The sequence below is a fragment of the Ursus maritimus genome, unplaced genomic scaffold (assembly GCF_017311325.1).
Source record: "Ursus maritimus isolate PB19 unplaced genomic scaffold, ASM1731132v1 scaffold_1, whole genome shotgun sequence".
Taxonomy (NCBI): Eukaryota; Metazoa; Chordata; class Mammalia; order Carnivora; family Ursidae; genus Ursus; species Ursus maritimus.
In genome coordinates, this window is record NW_024423343.1 from 60,114,655 (window position 1) to 60,134,097 (window position 19,443).

A 19,443-nucleotide genomic window follows, 5' to 3' on the forward strand; every position below is an offset into this window, starting at 1 on the left:
TCTTATTGCAAGTAGACTATGAAGATTAGCCATTAAACCACTCCAACAACTTCCAACTGTTGTTCTGTTTGCTTGATGGAAGCTGGGATTCTGACTAAAGGCATTCTCTTTAAAAGATTCTGCCTCTTTCCCCATCTGACCATTTTAAACATAAATTGAATCGAGCAAAAGCCTTTGAATGTGAGAAATTTATTAGTAACATTCTACCTTAATGTGACTGTGTTTTGTGCCAAGAATATAAAATTAGAATAATCTAGAACTATTATCAGTTCAATTTGAGGGACCATAATTCCCTCAAATTTCAGATAAATCATTTGATGTATAAAGTAACCCAAAATACCAATATCCCCAAATTGGACATATGAATACATTGTTAGGACTCATTTAAATCTAGGATATCTTCATTAGACAAGTACGATGTTTTTTCCTAGGATTTCAGTCACCAAAATAAAACCTGGTTGAGAAGTTGGTGCAGATAATTAAGGGTCCTGTGGTCTTTACTGTTTGGCTGAGGGACCACCACACGTTGACAAGTAGATTGGTTTAATGTTCAGGGAAATTACTCTCATTGCCAGCAGTTGATTCCAGCTCCCCTGCCTACTGGAACATCTTTCCGAGCTGGGATGTCTCCTCAACAGGCAGCCTGCACAGATGTAGCCTGTAAAAGCCTGATATGCCTACACGCCAGCACCCACCATGGTTTGTCAACTAAGTGAACAAACCTTCTTTTTGTAATTAGTACCTCTTCTCCAGATTTGTTTTGATTCTCCGAGAGACCTGGTGTGTGGAAATCTGTTTCATCTTCACTTTTAGCTAGTTTTGAGATAGAGGACCATAAAAACAAACACAAACCCTAACTCTCAAGTTCTACCAAGCAAGGCATTTAAGATGTAATGTGGTAAATTAAAAAAAAAAAAAAAGGCAGAAAAATAGCTTCTGTACATCTCATTTTTGTTTCACGAGCACTAGTTGAAGCTGGTTGCAGACCAGATGTGTCAGGATGAAAACAGCCAGCAGGAACTGGTTTCAATCTTATCACTGTTACTGTTTCTTCTAAGGCTGAACCCTCTACTTTTTAAACCCAGGTGGTGAAAAGAAAAGGAGAAATAGGTATGCTTGTATCTGTAGCACTAAGTCCTTTATCCTGCCATTCTGGTCCAGCCACCAAGTATCCTTATGCTTGATTACCAACCTCCCAAGAAGGCTTTCCACATTACTACTCCCTAGAGGGACATGACTGGAGGGCAGAGGCTGGGATAAGATACATAATATAAGAATTTAGAAAAGAATTTTGAATCCTTAGATTGAAGGTTGGAAGTGAGTCTTACCTTGCGGCCCTAAATCACCTGGTGTGGTAGGAAATAAGGGAGGTCTGATATGCAGATGACTCCATTTTTTTTATATGGGCCAGGTATCCCCATAATAGAACTCCAGTATAAAGACTGACAAAGTCTACACTATCAAGAATGCTGTCCATCAAATTAGGGGAAAGAGAACATGTGAATCACACAGAAATGTCATGTGTTACTTCCACTCACATTTCCTTGGCCAAAGCAACTCCCATGGTCAGACCCAATTTTGAAGGTACAGGTAAATAAAATCTAACCCTGCACCAGAGGAAGGGAACTAGAATACAGACCAGCTCTAACCACTACCATGCCTGCACTGCATACCTCAGAAGGGGTTGAGGATCAGATGAAACAAGATATGAAAGTGCTTTTAAAAACTGCAAGCCCTATACAACAGTGAGTTCTTTCATTAATGAGTGCCAACACCACTCACTGACAGTATTCAAGAACTTTGCCAGACTAAGATTGGATAACCTCAACCCAACAATGCAAGCACGTTTTCCGGCATTCAGAAAATGCTTCCTAGGTCTTTAGATCTCATCAAAGACCCCTCATAATTCTTCCTGTAATCTAAGAATGTACCTTTTTTCCATAATGCTCCTTCCTCACACTAAAATGCTTTTTACCCCTATTTCTGAGATCCCAGAATTCGGTTCATTTCCATTTATACTCACTGTCCTGGGAACAAAGTGTGGGGCGGGGGGTGGATGGAAGCTAAACTACGTGGTTGCTACTGGCCCTATCATATGCTAGTTGTGAAATCTTAGCCAGCAGTGCGCATAGCAGTACCACCGATCTGCATCTTGCTTCAAGAGTGTTTTGCGCTGGGATGCCTGGGTGGCTCATTCAGTTAAGCCAAAGACTCTGGATTTCAGCTCAGGTCCTGATCTCAGTGTCCTGGGATCAAGCCCGGCCTGGGGCTCCATGCTCAGTAGGGAGTCTGCTTGAGGACTCTCTCTCCCTCTGCCCTTCCTCCCACTCTCTCTCTCTCTCAAATAAATAAATGCATCTTTAAAAAAAAGAAAAGAGTGTTTGGGTGTAATAGACCCAGGAGACGCCCCTTCTTTCAGCCTGCAACCACCCTCCAACCTCTTTTCCCTTCAGAAACATACTCTAGCCATCCTCTGCCTCCAGGGCCAGCCGATGCCGTTTTGGGGGCTTACCTCCTTATTGCCGACCAACCTCCAGTTCCCAGATTCGTCAGAATTATTGCACTGAGGTGGAGGCTGCTGTCAACCGCCTGGTCGACAGGCATCTGTGGGCCTCCTACAGCTTCCTCTCTCTGGGCTTCCATTTTGCCCCCATGGGGATGTGGCTCTAGAGCGCAGCAGCCACTGCTTCCCGGGGTGGTGAGAAGAGCAAAGGCCTGCAGCCACGCCCTCTTCCAGCACGCGCAGAAGCCGCACCAGAAGAGCCGGCTAGAAGCCTGGAGCCCAGGGTGCCACCAGGGTCCCGGAGAAGAGCCTGGCCCCTGCCTCTTGGGCCGCATGCCTGGGTTCTGCCCGCGCAGACCCCCAGCTCCGTCACTTCCCGGAGAGCCACTTCCTGAATGAGGAGGTGAAACTCATCAAGAAGCTGGGCAACCGCCTGACTCACCTGCCCTGGCTGGGCTGGGCCAGTATCTCTTTGAAAGGCTCACCCTCAAGCACCACTAGGACCCTCCAGAGCCCAACGGCCTTTGGGGCAGCTCTCCTGGAATACCCTGGTGCCAAGGCTTGTACCTGAGTCTCTTCCTGCAGCCCTCTCCCAAGCCCTAGACCAAATGGAAACAATAAAGCTTTTGGCAGAAAAAAGAAAAAAAAGTAAGAATGAAATCTTAGACAATCTTTCTGAGTATCAGTGTCCTGTAAAAAGTGGGGTCATCAGCAGCCCTACCCTGCCAAAGTTTTTGAAAAGAATAAATGTACATAATAATATAGAAAGTGCTTAACCCTGTGCCTGACTCATAATAAGCATTTCGTTAACATTGTCTTTTTTTTTTTTAAGAGAAAAGAAACTGTTAAGTTATTTTAAGGGCGATGGTAGCAATGAAGGTAACTGTTACGTCAACCAAGACAGTAGCAACGTCTAGGGAGCAAGGATGGTCCCAGAAAATGGGACCTGAGGCTGCCTCAGTGGAGTAGTCACTCGTTCAATTAATCATTCAGGCATTTGCCATTCTTTCTACTCCAGGCACTGTGCTAGGCCTATGACCCCAAAGATAATTAAGACACTATCCTTCCCTCTGTGAGCTCACAATCTAGTTGGGGAAGCAGATGCATAAACTTACTGTTATTCCAGAGCATAAGAAACATTATAAGAGATATAAATCCTAAGTGGGAGTCCAAGGCAGTTTACCTTGTTTGAGATCTTATCCCAAGGGTTCTAGTCCTTCAGTGTAAAGATTTACCTCTCTTGTTAAAACGAAAATAGCCCTGAGGGAAGAATCACATTCTCACTTACTGCCAACCAGGACCAAATTTTCCAGGGGTATGATCTGGTTGGTCTCTGGGGAGGGCCCTATCCTCCCTAATCCTGCCATAGGACCTAATATTTCACTAAGGTTCATTCATTTGGATCCTTCTTTGGGCACCTGGGACCTGATTTGGAAAGAAAACAAATTACCTTTAGAATGATTCTAATTCTCTAGACAAAAATTCCCGGAGAACAAGTCCTGAAATATATATAGCGTATATTTATATCACACAGATATAAATACACACACTTACAAGCCTTCATCAAAATTCTATCAACTCTCCAAATAGTATTTCTAGAACACGATTATCATCATTATTATTTCCTTGCCTAATCATTTCTCCTTCATATAGTTGTGTCTTTGGTCTCATGATGGCACCTGTGATAGGCCAGAGTTCCCTAATTATTAAAAGTATGTTCATGAGCTATTCCTATAGTATTGCTGCTCTACTAATCATGAACAGCGATTAAATATCTTGCAAGCAATTTTAACATTCATCAAACTGATAATGGCAAGAAACAAATTGGAGCCTTTCAGTGTTTTACCAGATGTGCTCTCTAATTCCTTATTACTCTATATATTTCTGGAAACTATTTCTATATACAAGCCAAACTGAAAAGAAATGTGCTCTTTGCTGCAAAAATAAAAGAAGTTGTTTAAGCTGCTTGCCACCCTGAGTATAATCACAATCACATTAAAATGCAGCTTGATGGCTCATCTTTCGTCTTTCCCCTCTATCAGTCAGTAAATTAATTCCTTTATAGATATGAACATCAATATTCTATTTTTGTTAAAAGTGCCTTTTTTTCAATTACTTCCTGGGAAAAGCAGAGTTACTATGGCAATCTCTGAATTTTGCACTCTGCAGCTTTAGACTACCACTGTTTTATAAATGGGAAGCTATAATTTAGCTCAATTCATTTTATAGGTATAAGAACACCCACATGTTTTTAACTGTCTGTGGCAACAATGTGATATGTGGGGGGAGGGGTTGTTGTTCAGGCCTATAATGTGGGATGGGAGTGGGGGAATGAATCTTTTTCTAGGGTGAATTTTTATACCCCAGCACCCAGTGAGTGCCTCAGTCAGAACGGATGCCAGATAAGTTTGCTGAAAATGAAGATGAAGAAGAAATCGTGTATCTTCTTGTGAATTTCCCCTATGACTTCCTCCCATTAATAATCCTATTCAATGTGTGAAGGAAAAGGTTTTATGTTCCTTTATGCTATGAAGAGTGGTCTCATGGCCCATGAAGACCCTGATACCTTCCCATTACAGGGCTCTACTCAGTTCTATAGCCTCCTTTTAATCCCACACAATGCCAGTTTGCAGTTCCCCAATACCTGGATAACAAGAATCTTCTTGAACAGGTCTGCAATGACGTGGAGACATCTAAGTAACCCTATTGGAAAGCCCATTTGAGTGCCACTCTGTTGTAAACCATGCAGGTGGACTGTACCATTAGTCACCAGTGGTTACACAGATTAGTAACATCCCAGCAACTTATATTTCAGTTTTAGCTTCTACATGGATAGCCTTTAGAGATCTCCTTTGCTCTGGACCAGCTTCCCCCCCACCAAGATTTTATTTATTTATTTGAGAGAAAGAGAGAAAGTGAGCATGAGCAGGGGTGGGGGGGGTGGGAAGAGAGACAAGCAGACTCCCCACTGGAAGCCAAAGTCAGATGCTTAACCAACTGAGCCACCCAGGCATCCTGCCCAGCTTCTTCTTTATAATAGTCCTCTCTCTTTCAGCTAAGCCTCAGACTGGAAAGACAAAAGAAGTTCTCAACCCACACATAGTCCAGCACTCTGCACACCAGAATGGGATCTTGGAGATGGGATTAAGACCAAAATTCAACACAAAAAGATATAGGGCCTACCTTCCCTTTAGAAAGACCTTCCACCTTTGAAGGGCCTATAACAAATTTTCTTAATCTGGGGCCATGGATGAGTTTCTGAGCTCCATAAACTCTGAAATTGAGAGGCAATATTTTATCCAATTTCTAAATAGGAGGTTTTATGATTTTCAGTAGGGTCCTATAAGCTCGGGATCCCCAAAATGGGTGAAGCCCATTGGCTCAGCAAGTCTAGAGTGGGCTTCGAATACAAGCTTGGAGCAGATGGCTAGCATTCTTTGCAAAAATGTCTTCAACATACTGAGAGAAAGTAACTTTCAACACGGAATCCCATTCCCACATAAGTTATTTTTCAACAGTAAAGATGTTTAATAGTAAAGAATAAAGATATTTTAGAAAGGTAAAGATATAGAGAGCTTATTACTCAAATGCTACAAAAGAACTATTTAAGGTCGTACCTTGACCCTGAATGAAAAAATAGGATACAAGAAGCTATGTTGAACAAAGAGATTTGGTAAACATGAGTAGATTTTTTAAAAAACGGGTAATAGTAATAACTAATTCAAGGGATTAAAAATAACGTACAGTAGAATACATAGAAAATACATAAAAAATTTATAGAATTAAATATTTTTAAGGTTCTTTTATTGTTTAGGGAATAGGTAAAGATACATATTATCTTTAGACCTTCTTAAGTCAATATATTATGTTAAAAATTTAAGGGTATCCAACACCCCCCCAAAAAATTTAAGAGTATCCACTAAAATATAAATCTAATATACAATTTCCAAGTGATATAGAGGGAGGAAAGGAAGCAATAAAGAAAATCAGTGTAATAGAATATATACAGTAAAAGGAAAGAAAATTATGAAAAATTTAAAATAAAACTAAAGAGTAGAAATCAATCCAAAAATACCAGAAATCATGAGTATAAACAGAACAAATTAGCCAATTAAATAATCTCAGATTGATTTTCTTAAAACCAACTGTATGTTATTTATAAGATGTACCATTAAAGTATAAAACTAATAGGAGATTACATAATAACAAAGGGAACTATTCATTAGAAATAAATAGTAGTTCTGTCCTTGAAAAATGGAAGAAATTACAAGGAAAATTAATCCACAGTCAGTGTGAGAATTTTTAATTTGCCAAATTTGATGGTAATATCTAGGATCTCCTTATAATTAGAGAGCACACATTTCTTTCAAGCATACATGAATTATTTTCAAAAGCTGACCATGAACTAGTTCACAAATTCTCAATAAATAATATGAAATTGAGGTCATACAAACCACAGTGTATAGCTACAGTACAATAAAACCAGAATTCAGTTTTTTTAAATATAGCAAACTATTTCTTGCAAGAGTAAAATAAACTTACAAATAATTTAGACACTAAATAAATATATAAAAATAGAAATTAGTAACTATTTAGAACTAACACTGAAAATACTGCATATTCAAAATTGTGAGATGCAGCAAACAGCTTTTAGGAGAAATTTTATAACACATTGTATTTATGTGTGTAACAGAAGGGAAACAGGAAGATTGACCTAAGTCTTCAATAAAAAATTGCAGAGGAAAATAGCAAGATAAGCCCAAATAAAATAGTATGAAGGGAATTTTATTTGTAAGCATAGAAATTAATAAAATAGAAAACAAAGAAATAAAAGGATTGGTCAAACCAAAACCTTTTCTTTAAAAAGATGAAGTAAACACACAGTCTTGTTTCACACTAAATGCAGCTACAGTATGTGGACAGAATTCATGGAGCAGTTATTTGAGGACTCTGAAAAGTAAATAGGAGCTGGTAGATTGGGAAAAATGATTCAGATTCTAAGTAGCACTCAACCAGTGGTGAATTAATCATTTTTTTCCCTCCATATCCCCCAGACTGTTCTAAAGAAAGCCTGAAACCCAGAAGTGAATATTTGCATAGACAGAGAAGGCTCTGGGACAATACCTCTAATTCAGGCTTGAAAGGCAAGAAGGGGGCCTCCTGGTAGCAACTGGCACCTAAAACTCTGAAAGATGGGAACTTTCTTCTCTGATCAGATGTGCTCTGGTCCCAAAGAGGTAGAGTGAATATCTATTCTTTTTTCTCTATCATCCAGTCACTTGACCCCAGATACACGTGCAGTCACAGAAAGTGTGTAACAGAGAAAGGTGAATAAATCCCCAGATTTCTGGCTGGATGATTAAAATGGGAACTCCAGAAAGCCAGACTGTACCATGGAGATCACAGAGGGAAGAGCTTAGGAAAGCAACCCCATAAAGTTGTTTATGAACTCATGAACACACTCCCAAATTTTACCTGTGTGGATCTGATCCTACGCAGCATACCAAAAAACTTTGAGAATTAAACAAGGAGATAAACCACTACCCAGGTAGGTCCCAGATTGGCCGCTGGGTGATACACATGCTGGACAGATCTGAATGATACTGTAAAGGCTTTGAAACTGATGGTAAAATCACAGCTCACAGAAGGTTAGGCGGAACTTTTGGCCTAAACCGAACCAGGTCAATTGCCTTCTAAAACAAAAATATCGACATTCCCCCATAGAATTAAATAAGATTCAGATTCTTAAAATACAATACTCAAAATGTTGAGTATACAATCCTAAATTATTCAGCACACAAAGAACCATGGAAATCTTGACTCAGATGGGAAGACAATGAATAGACATCAACACTAAGATGACACAGATGTTTGAATTATCTGACAAAGACTTTAAAGCATCTATTATTAAAATATTCTAACAAGTAAGGACAAACACTGTGGAAATGAATGGAAAGAGTAACAAACTTTCAGCAGTGAAACAGAAAAATATATGTACGTACATATACAGAAAATTTAGAACTGAAAAATACAATAATCAAATTTTTTAACTTTCAGAAGGGTTAAATATAGAATGGAGATGACAGAGGAAAAAGTCTGTGAACTTAAAGAGAATTATCCAGTCTAACGAAGAGAGAGAAAAAAGACTGAAAAGTTAGTTTCATAAATATAATTATTAATTATAATTACTAACTTAATTTATTATATTAACAAATTAGAGGAGAAAAATACATGATCAATTGTTTAAGAAACATTTGATAAAATTCAACACCTATTCATGATTTAAAAAATAAACTTTAGCAAAGTCAGAAAAGATTTATAACCTGAGAGAATACTACCACCAAAAAATATTTATAAAACAGTGGAACCATTCTTCAAAATTAGGAAGCAAGATGGGGCACCTGGGTGGCTCAGTTGTTAAGCATCTGCCTCCGGCTCAGGTCATGATCTCAGGCTCCTGGGATCAAGCCTCACATCCGGCTCCCTGCTCAGCGGGAAGCCTGCTTCTCCCTCTCCCACTCCCCCTGCTTGTGTTCCCTCTCTCGCTCACTCTCTCTCTCTCTCTCTCTGTCAAATAAATAAATAAATAAAATCTTTAACAAAAAATTAGTAAGCAAGAAAGATGTCCACCATCGCTTCTATTCAGCATAATACAAGAAATAAACATCAGAACTAGTAAGAACTCGTATTAGAACAGAAAGCAAAAATACCACTTAAAACAGCAACAAAAATATTAAGTATCTAAAAATAAACCTTTTTTTTAAATATGCAAAACTTTTATTAAAAATATAAAAGTACCAAAATTAAAGGAGGGTTATATCATTTTAACAGATGGAAAGACTAAATATCTTAAAGAAGTTAATTCTTCCCATATTACTCTTTAAATATTTGCAATTCCAAATAAATTCCCAAAAGGATAGAACTTGACATACTGCTTCTAAATGAAAAAGTAAAATGCCAAGAATAGCCTTAATAATTATTGAGAAAGGGAAAAAAGAGGAGAAAGAATGTAGTGGTCATGACTAGATCTGTTTGTGGAAAGCCCCTAAAGTAGGCATGCATGGGAAACTTCCCAGACCATACAGCACAGGTACAGATAGAGGCCAATTGCCCCAGTGCTGATCCAGCAAGAACCCCATGGCCAGTGTAAAAGAATTATGGCACTATTTATACCAGGACTGCCAAACAGACCAATGGAACAGAATACAGAGTCTAGAAATAGTTCCACGGAGACGCCTGGGTGGCTCAGTTGGTTAAGCATCTGCCTTCGGCTCAGGTCATGATCCCTGGGTCCTGGGATGAAGTCTGTGTCAGGTTTCTTGCTCAGTGGGGAGCCTGTTTCTCCCTCTGCCTGCTGCTACCCCTGCTTGTGCTCTCTCCCTCTCTGACAAACAAATTTTAAAAAATCTTAAAAAAAAAAAAAGAAATAGGTCTACACATAATAAGATTTAGACATATGGTAGATATGACATTGTAAGTCAGTGGGGAAAGATCAATGCAATAAATGGTATTGGGACAATTGGCTTTCCATATAACAAAAAATTAGGTTTCTCTCTCCCATTACATAAAAATTGAAAATTTCAAATGAATTAAAGACCTTAAATGTTAAGAAAAGCAACACTTTAAAAAAATAGGTAGAGAATAACTTTATGGCTTCTGTATAGGTAGTGATTTCTGTAATACAAAAACTATATATAATGAAAAAAAGACTGAGAAATTTGGCCACACTAAAATTAAAAGCTTCTGCGCAATAATAAATATCATAAACAAAGTTAAAATACAGGCCATAGGGGTGCTTGGGTGGCTCAGTCAGTTGGGTGTCTGCTTTTAGCTCAGGTCATGATCCCGGAGTCCTGGGATCCAGCCCCTCACTGGGCTCCTTGCTCAGCAGGGAGACTGTTTCTCCCTCTGCCTGCCGCTCCCCCTACTTATGCTCTCTGTCAAATAAATAAAATCCTTAAAAAAAATAAATAAAATACAGGCCCACAGGAGAGGAGATATTTATAACACATAAAATATTAAAGGATTAGTATTCATAAACTATGAGATATTCCTATACATTAATAAAGACAATAAATCCTTTGAAAAGCAAGTTGCTACTATCTGATTAAGTTGAAGATGTGCATAGCCAATAATATAGCTGTTCTACCTCTAGGTGTGTCCTCCAGGGAAATCCTCATACATGTACACAAGGAGACAAGTACAGTATTGCTTGTAATAACAATGCCAATGCCCATCAATAAGGACAAGAATAAAGTATGACATAGTCCAATAATGGAATATTATGCAACAGATCAAATGAACAAATGATCTACAAATGATCAACATGGATAAACCTCAAAAACATGATGTTTAGCAATACAAAAAGCAAGCTGTAAATGAACATAGCATGAGACAGTTTATATAACACTTTAAAACAATGTTCTATGCTATTAACAGATGCATATGCAATAAAAGTTTTAAAAATGCATGGGAAAGATACACACCAATTTCAGTGTGTTGGTCACCTCTAGAAAGGAGAGAGAGGAATGAGATGGGTAGGGGTACTTTACCTTTATCTATTACCTTTCATTTATTAAGAACAAGGAATTTAGGGAGATGTGGGAGGTTCACAGGTATCATTATTTTCTAAGCTTTGTTGCATGTTTTAATGTTTAACACAAAAATTAAATCAAAATTTACAAACCTAAGCCACTCTCTTCAGGGAATATATATAATATAAACATCTTTTTCAAGGGTTCCCTTCTCTTTCTTCTTCTCTTCATTATTCACCAAAATTCTGTGTAGGCCTCAACTCCTCTAAAAATAAGCTCCCTGACTCCTCACTCTGCCTGTCTCTCCCCCTCCCTCCTCTGCACCCCCACTGGACACCTCCACTGGACTCACACCCTTCTCTGTTAGAGCTACCACACTGACCACTGACATGCTGGGCTGAACCACTAAAGACTGCTGCTGTTTCTAGGTCAAAAACATTTGAATATTGGGAATGTCATATGGTTCCACTGATAATTACACTTAGATATCTGCCTTTCCTACCAGATTCTGGGCCCCCTGAGTATTCATGTTAGATTTACTGCATTGTGTAGGGGCATCGCATGGGGTGTTCGGTGGTCATTTGAATTGAACTGATTCCATAAGGACAGGCATTTCTTTTATGCCTCTTCTTCAATCTCTTCCCCCTAGATTTAAAGGGATAGATAATTGGTACAAACATTTTTTTCGCTTTATATCATCAAGGAGCTCTGGAGTGGTCATTGCTATGGTCTTTGCTTCACGGAGTAATACTTATGGAAGGAGCTAGAATTAAAATATGTGAGCAAAGAACTCACAAGAGTTGCTCAGCTGTGGGGCAAAAGGGATTCTTGGGAAACTGAGGAGCCAGTGTACTGCTGCAATGATGCATGAAGATGCACGTCTATGTATCTTTTCATTCATTCATTCACTTATTCATTTGTTCCAAATCAGATGCACCTTATCCAGACTTAATTAGGAACAACCCAAGAATCCAAATTTAATGTGACATTTTAACTGCCATCTACAACTATTGCTCATCGTCAGCCTTCTGATATCTGCACAGAGAACTGACCAGAATCTTTCAACCCAGGAAGAGGAAATTACAATTGTTGTTAGTGGCAACTGATTTCAGGAATGAGCCAGTTTGTGCCTGCTTTACAAAGGACCAAAGGATGGTCCGCTTATTTCCTTTCTTCTGTTTTTATAAAAGGCTGTGTCCCGTAACTGCAGTTCAAAGCAAGACGAGATATTCTAACTAGGAAAAATATCATAAATTTTAAACATTATAATGAATTCTTTTTAGTATTTAGGATATTTGGAATCTTATTTAATAGCTTCAAAAGCTTGCAGCTGTTGCCTAAAATAGAATGTGTGCTATTTGAATTCCAAAGAGCTGTTTTATAAGGGAAATGGAATGAATTGTAGAAGGGATTCTGAGTATAATCCTTTCCTACATCTTTGCTGTATATAGGACTATGACATTCTTAAAATTTCAAGCAGGGAAACCTGCTCTGGTTACCTTGGTGATAAACTGGGGATAAAAATTACACATAATTGCTGCTGATGTCACTACTGCCATATTGTTTCCAAGGCTACAGATTGTCTCCAAATAATTGTAATGCTTTGTGCACTGGAAGCCCACTCTGTAGGAAAAAGCTTAGTACTGCAGTTACTCTTTCTAAATCTATCTAATAAACCATCCATGGCCTCTCAGGGACTTTGGATAATTATGGAGATAAATCGGCATTGAAAATGCCTCTATCTTAAAGCTATTCCAGACACACAAACATAATTTGAAAAATCTAATAGAAAAGTTAGTTTCTACTATGATATATCAGAAAATTTCCTTCTAAAATACATTTCTCTAAATGCTAGCAAATAAAGCAAATTGCAGAAATGGGGGGGGGCTCTGCATGGAAAATAATGAAAAATGTGCAGCAGACTATACCTCAGTGGTACCCTCTGAGGGGGAAGATGAAGGCAGGCTTTCATTCTCAACAAGACATATGTTTGTATGGTATCTGAATTTTTGCAGTCTGCATATATTATTTTTGTAATCAGATAAAATAGTACAGGTAAAACAAAATTCCAAGTCCCCAGTAGAGCTATCCTTAAATTACCAGCCTAAAAGAAATAGTTTCCTAAATTGAATGAATAAATGAAGCCATTTATAAAGGTCACATTTCCCTCTGACCTGCTTTCATTTGTAAAAGCAGTACCCAGTGGGTTCTTTGTGCAATCACACTCAGCCACAGCACAGTTACTCTCATATGTTACATTATGCAAAAATCAAGCATCTCTTTGAGAACCAACAACTGATGTATACTGATTTAATCACTTGTGTGTGTGAGCCATAGATGCTGACTGCCCAAGAGCTCACCACAGAACAGCTGTGGTCAATGAAAAAGACCATTAAATTTTAGCTTCTTAGGAAGTCCTATTTAAAGCATATCCTCAAAAAACACTCCAATAATGATGTCATTAACAATAACAATCATTAGAATAGAGTACATGTACTTCCAAAGCCACCAAACCTGCTGGTAAACCTGAGTTTCTATGCAGCTGGAGCCCTGGATTTAATTGCTCACCCGACCAACAGAGCAGGGGCCAGAATTCCACTCAGCCCTCTCCAGGTGCTGCACAGACCTTGCGCTGCTTGATGACACCTAGTTCCAGCAGTGACCTTGTCAGCAGGACATTTTCCAGTAGAGGAAAACAGCACTGGTGCTCACTGTATCTTAGCTGCCCTTGTTTGCCTAAGCAGCAGGTTTTGCATAGTAACAATTTACCTTTGGAGCCCATTTACCATATAATGCATAAAATGGCCCACATCTGAGGGCAGGGAAGGGGACTTACAGAACAATCTTCATCTTTTAGACTAAAATATACAGAAACTGGAGACAGGAACTTTGATCCAAATAAATAAATAAATTATAAAGCAAAAACCCAGCTCTTTGTATCACAGAGTCCTGATTCTTTTTCTGCTGGTGAAATTTACATAGGCAACTGCAGCTATAAAAGAGAATGGAGATCAAAGAACTATGTTTACAAGAAAAGAAACGGGATATATTGGGCAGGCATTATATTATCCACCTGTGAGGAACTGAATACTAACTTCTACTTGCCTTTTTATGGTCATCACTTTAAACTCTAATAATGATTTAATGATTTATTTTTGTGCCTCCTATAATTATCCATGTTTGTGACTACCCACACATTTACAACCTAATTACTGCTACAAACTGTACAATTAAGATGGCATGACTGTTAGGCTACAGGATTTGCATGCCATATAAAATGTTTTCTTATTTTACCAAAGCCGATTCTGGAAGCTCTTAGATAACCATAAGCATATAGGTTCCACTCTAGAAAGCTCTTTAAGACATCATGAGACCAGAATTAATATAGCTTGGGTTTTATGAGCAAGTAGTCTATAAATAATAGAGGACTCATTCATATTGCTCCAAGGTTCTCTAAGTGACCCATTTATTTGTCATTTCAATGGACCATACTAGGAATAGTTCAGTCAGGACTTGATCCCACACCAGTTTCTGCATCACCTACTCCTGACTTGGGCAAAAATCTCTGTGGCTGTGGGTGCAGATGGGAAATCTATACTAGCTCTTTGTATAACTTCATTTGTCTAAAGTGATAATTACTATTCCAGGAATAAAATTCATAAATGATCTACAAATGACCCCTTCCAGAAGATGACACTTGCTAGCATGAAAAAGTATGGAACTGCAACTCTAAGGATCTTCACTCATTGCAGAGAGGAGAGCAGCTTGGATTTCGCAAAGATTAAACAATTCTGCTGTAAAAAAACATAAATGATGGAGATTATTTATTTAAAGATTTTATTTATTTATTTATTTATTTGAGAGAGAGAGAGAGAGAGAGAGAGAGAGCACAAGCCAGGGAGAGGAGCAGAGGGAGGGAGAAGCAGACTCCCCGTTGAGCAGGGAGCCCCACATGGGGCTCGATCCCAGGACCTTGAGATCATGACCTGAGCAGAAGGCAGGCACTTAACCAACTGAGCCGCCCAGCTGCCCCATGATGGGGATTATTTAAAGCTTTATAACCACTGTAATTATATGCAGATACTCAAAGGTGATTATTTTGTTTTGTTTTGCTTTTCCTGTGTGAACAAAATATAAGCACTATTTAAAGTGATAATTTCTTCCTCTATCCTCATAAAATGCCAGATAACTGGTTTAATCCATTTTTTGTTCTGTTTTCTACATAGATTTTACAGTACTATGTGTTTTCTGCAAAGCATGAAACAATTCCTTACTAAGCATGCCTCAGAAGTCAAAACAAAAGGCAAGAAAACATTCTTGCCCTGACAAGGAGTATTACTTACAAACACCAGACTTATTTTAAAAAATAAGGTAGCACTAAACTAGTATGTAAATAAGAAGTTCAAGAGTCTTTCTAAATAAACTCCATGTCTTTCTAAATAAAACAAAATAAAACGGATGCAACTACCCAGCATATAGGACACAGTACACATGAAATATGTCATAGTAACACTAATGATTCAATTAAACCAAGTTCCAAAGTAAAAGTGTAGGAAGGAGATGACAACATTTGGAAATTTGGGATGAAACAGGATTGACAGTAATCTGAGACATCTGCAACTTTCAGTATCTCACTTGTTGGACTCTATCCTAAGACATCAAAAAGTCCTGAAACAAACAAACAAAAACACTTGTTTGCTTTGTTTAGACCAAAATGTCCCAAGTGCACCTGAACACAGTGACTTTCATAAGTCATAACTGTTGTTGTTTTCCATCAGCCTATTTAAACATTCTATGAACCAGTGTTTAAGTCTGGGAGATGCTGGCTTAGGACAGTATAATCAATATTATTTAAAGCTCTCAAATAGTTAATAGGCAAAATGTTAAATGAGGGCCTTGCAGAAACTGGAGCTTAGGAATGTGGATTTATTTCTCTTTGAATATAGTCTTCTGATTCAATTGCTACTCAGAACTATAAAGTGGAGAAACAGTACCTTCTATTTTGGCAACATTTTGATGCCAAAAAGCAAAATCATGTTCCATAATTAACATCCCTATTGGGGCGCCTGGGTGGCTCAGTCGTTTAGCATCTGCCTTCGGCTCAGAGTGTTATTCTTGAGTTCTGGGATCGAGCCCCGCATCAGGCTCCTCCGCTGGGAGCCTGTTTCTTCCTCTCCCACTCCCCCTGCTTGTGTTCCCTCTCTTGCTGGCTGTCACTCTCTCTCTCTCTGTCAAATAAATAAATAAAATCTTTAAAAAAAAATCCCTATTATCCGGAGTCTAAGATCACAAGAAAATAAAGAGAATTGAGTAAAACTATACATAAAAAAGTGTTGAGATTTATTATTAAGAGAAATTAATATGTTATATGAATAAAATCCTATTTTCCTTTGCTTTCTTTTCTTTTTGATTGATTCATTTTTAGGTCAAGTTTATTGAGTTATAATTGACATTTGGCAAAACTCACCCTCTTTAGGTGTACAGTTCTGTGCATTCTGACAAACATACAGAGTCATGTAATCACCACCAGAATCAAAATACAGAACACTTCCATCACTCCAAACAGTTGTGTGGTGCTCTTCTGCAATCAATCTCCAACCCCACTCCTATGCCTTTCGCAGTTTTAATTCTACACAATAATTTCCTGGGCACTCTGAAGCACCATTCATTCAATATTTACTGAGTGCCTACTAACACCAGGCACTGTGCTATATGGAAATGAGAATATAAAGAGAAGAAGCCTTGTGCCTTCCCTCAGAAATCTCCCAGGGATAACCTAGTCAAAGCTCTCCTGGTTGCACTGAAGAAAAACCTGTTTAAATAACTTAAGCAAAAGGAATTTTAGTTAAGGCTATAGCACTCCAGTGAACCTGAGAACAAAAACCAAGTGAACCAGGCTGGGAACAAAAAAAGGCAAGAAATTTGGATTGGATCCCTATACCATATTGTCTCACCAACTCCTAAATTAACCTAGCTTCTCTCTCTCTCCCTTACTCCCTCTCCCTCCCAGCTTGCTCTATTTATCCATCTTGATATAGATCCAATATAGTCATCCCAGCCCCAACTCTTTCCAACCTTTCAGCTCATATACTATTATAGACTGAATGTTTGTGTCCCACCACCAAAATTCAGACATTGAAATCCAATCTCCAGTGTGTTGGCCTGTGGGAGGTGAATAGCTCATGAGAGCAGAACAGTCATGAATGGGATTAGTGCCTTTAATAAAAAGACCCCACAGAGGTCCCCCATGTGAGGACACAGCAACAGAATGGCTGCCTCTGAATGAGGAAGCAGGCTCTCCTTAGACAATGAATCTGCTAGCACCTTGATCTTGGACTTTCCAGCCTCTAAAACTGTGAGAAATAAATTTCTGCTATTTATAAGCCACCTAGTCTATGGTACTCTACTATATCATCAATTGTAACAACCCTCTATGTCTCAGTTAAAATCTCCAAGAGAGGAAATCTGATTGGCCCAGCACCTTAATCTACGGCTCCCCTGTTGAAAGTGAGGGTCTCCAAAGATATTTGCAAATAATATATCCAACAAGGGGTTAATATCCAATAAATATAAAGAACTTATACAACCCAACACAAAAAAGGAAACAATCCAATTTAAAAATGGGTAGAAGACCTGAACAGACATTTTTCCAAAGAAGACATACTAATGATAAACAGACACATGAAAAGATGCTCAATATCACTCATCATCGTGGAAATGTAAATCAAAACCACAATGAGACATCTCCTCACACCTGTCAGAATGGCTAAAATCAAAAAAGACAAGAAATAAAAAGTGTTGGCAAGTATGTGGAGAAAAGGACCTCTTGTGCATTATTGGTAGAAATGTAAATTGGTACAGGCACTGTGGAAAACAGTATAGAGGCTCCTCAAAAGATTAAAAATAGAAATACCATATGACCTAATAATTCCACTACTGGGTGTTTACCAAAGAACACTAATTCAAAAAGATATATGCACTTGCATATTTCCTGCAGCATTATTTGTAACAGCCGAGATATGAAAGCAACCTTAGTGTCCATCGATAGATGAATGGATAAAGAAGAGGTGGTATTTATACACAATGGAATGTTATACAGCCATAAAAAGGATGAGATCTCAGGGCACCTGGGCAGCTCAGTCAGTTAAGCATCTGACTCTTGATTTTGGCTCAGGTCATGATTTCATGGGTCATGAGATCAAGCCCCGAGGTCCAGCTTTGCGCTCATCTGGGAGTCTGCTTGAAGTCTCCCTCTGCCCCTCCCCCTGCTCACCTGTGCTTGCTCTCTAAAATCAATAATACAAATCTTAAAAAAAAAAAGATGAGATATTTCCATTTGCAACAACATGGATGGACCTAATGGGTATTATACCAACTGAAATAAGTTAGACTAAGAAAGACAAATACCATATGCTTTCATTCATATGGAGAATCGAAAAAGCAAATGAATAAATGAACAAACAAAAAGCAGAATCAGACCAATAAATACAGAAAACAAACTGAGGGTTGACAGAGGTAAGGGGCTGGAAGTATGGGCAAAATGGGTTCCAGTTATGGAAAAAATAAGTCATGGGAATAAAAGGTACAGCATAGGGAATACAGTCAGTGATACTATAACAGCACTGTATGGTGACAGATGGTAGCTATGCTTGTGGTGAGCATAGTATAACATAAAGATGTTGAATTACTATCTTGTACAACTAAAACTAATGTAAAACTGTGTCAACTATATTAAAAAAATTTTTTTAAAGATTTTATTCATTTGAGAGAGAGAGTAAGAGAGAGCACTAGCAAGGGGGAGGGGCATAGGAGAGAGAGAAGCAGGCTCCCCCCCGATGAGCAGGGAGTCCAAAGCCAGGCTTGATCCCAGCAGCCTGGGATCATGACCTGAGCTGAAGGCAGATGCTTAACCAACTGAGCCACCCAGGCACCCCCTAAAACACTTCTTTAATAATAAAAAAATATTTTAAATAAAGTAAGTGGGGTCTCCAGGCCTCTTTTTACTATCTTTGGCCTAGGAAATTGAGGTCATTTCAAGCTTAGAAATACCATTTCTTAAAAGATTTATTTATTTTAGACAGAGTGAGTGTGTACAAGTGAGCAGGGCAGGGGGGGTGGAATTTCAAGCACACTCCCTGCTAAGCACAGAGCCTGACGCAAGGCTTGATTTCACAACCTGGAGATCATGACCTGTGCAGAAATCAAGAGTCGGACACTGAACCAACTGACTCACCCAAATGCCCCTCAACCTTGGAAATATCTTATTCTAGGAATATGGCAATTGTCACAAAAAGTATTTATTAGATTAACATTATGTGGTAAATGCATATAAGAGTCCTATCCTGCTTGATGGGTTTGAAGATTTCACAGAGGAGGTGATATATGAGCTGGGTTTTTTTTTTTTTT

At 38.5% G+C, this 19,443-nt stretch overlaps 1 protein-coding gene across 1 annotated transcript in view; it reads right to left on the minus strand.

Annotated features, from left to right (window-relative positions):
* The window catches only part of MYO3B (myosin IIIB), a gene marked incomplete at its 5' end in the record, with an annotated part of 368,039 nt that overhangs the window by 289,153 nt on the left and 59,443 nt on the right, over window positions 1-19,443 (minus strand).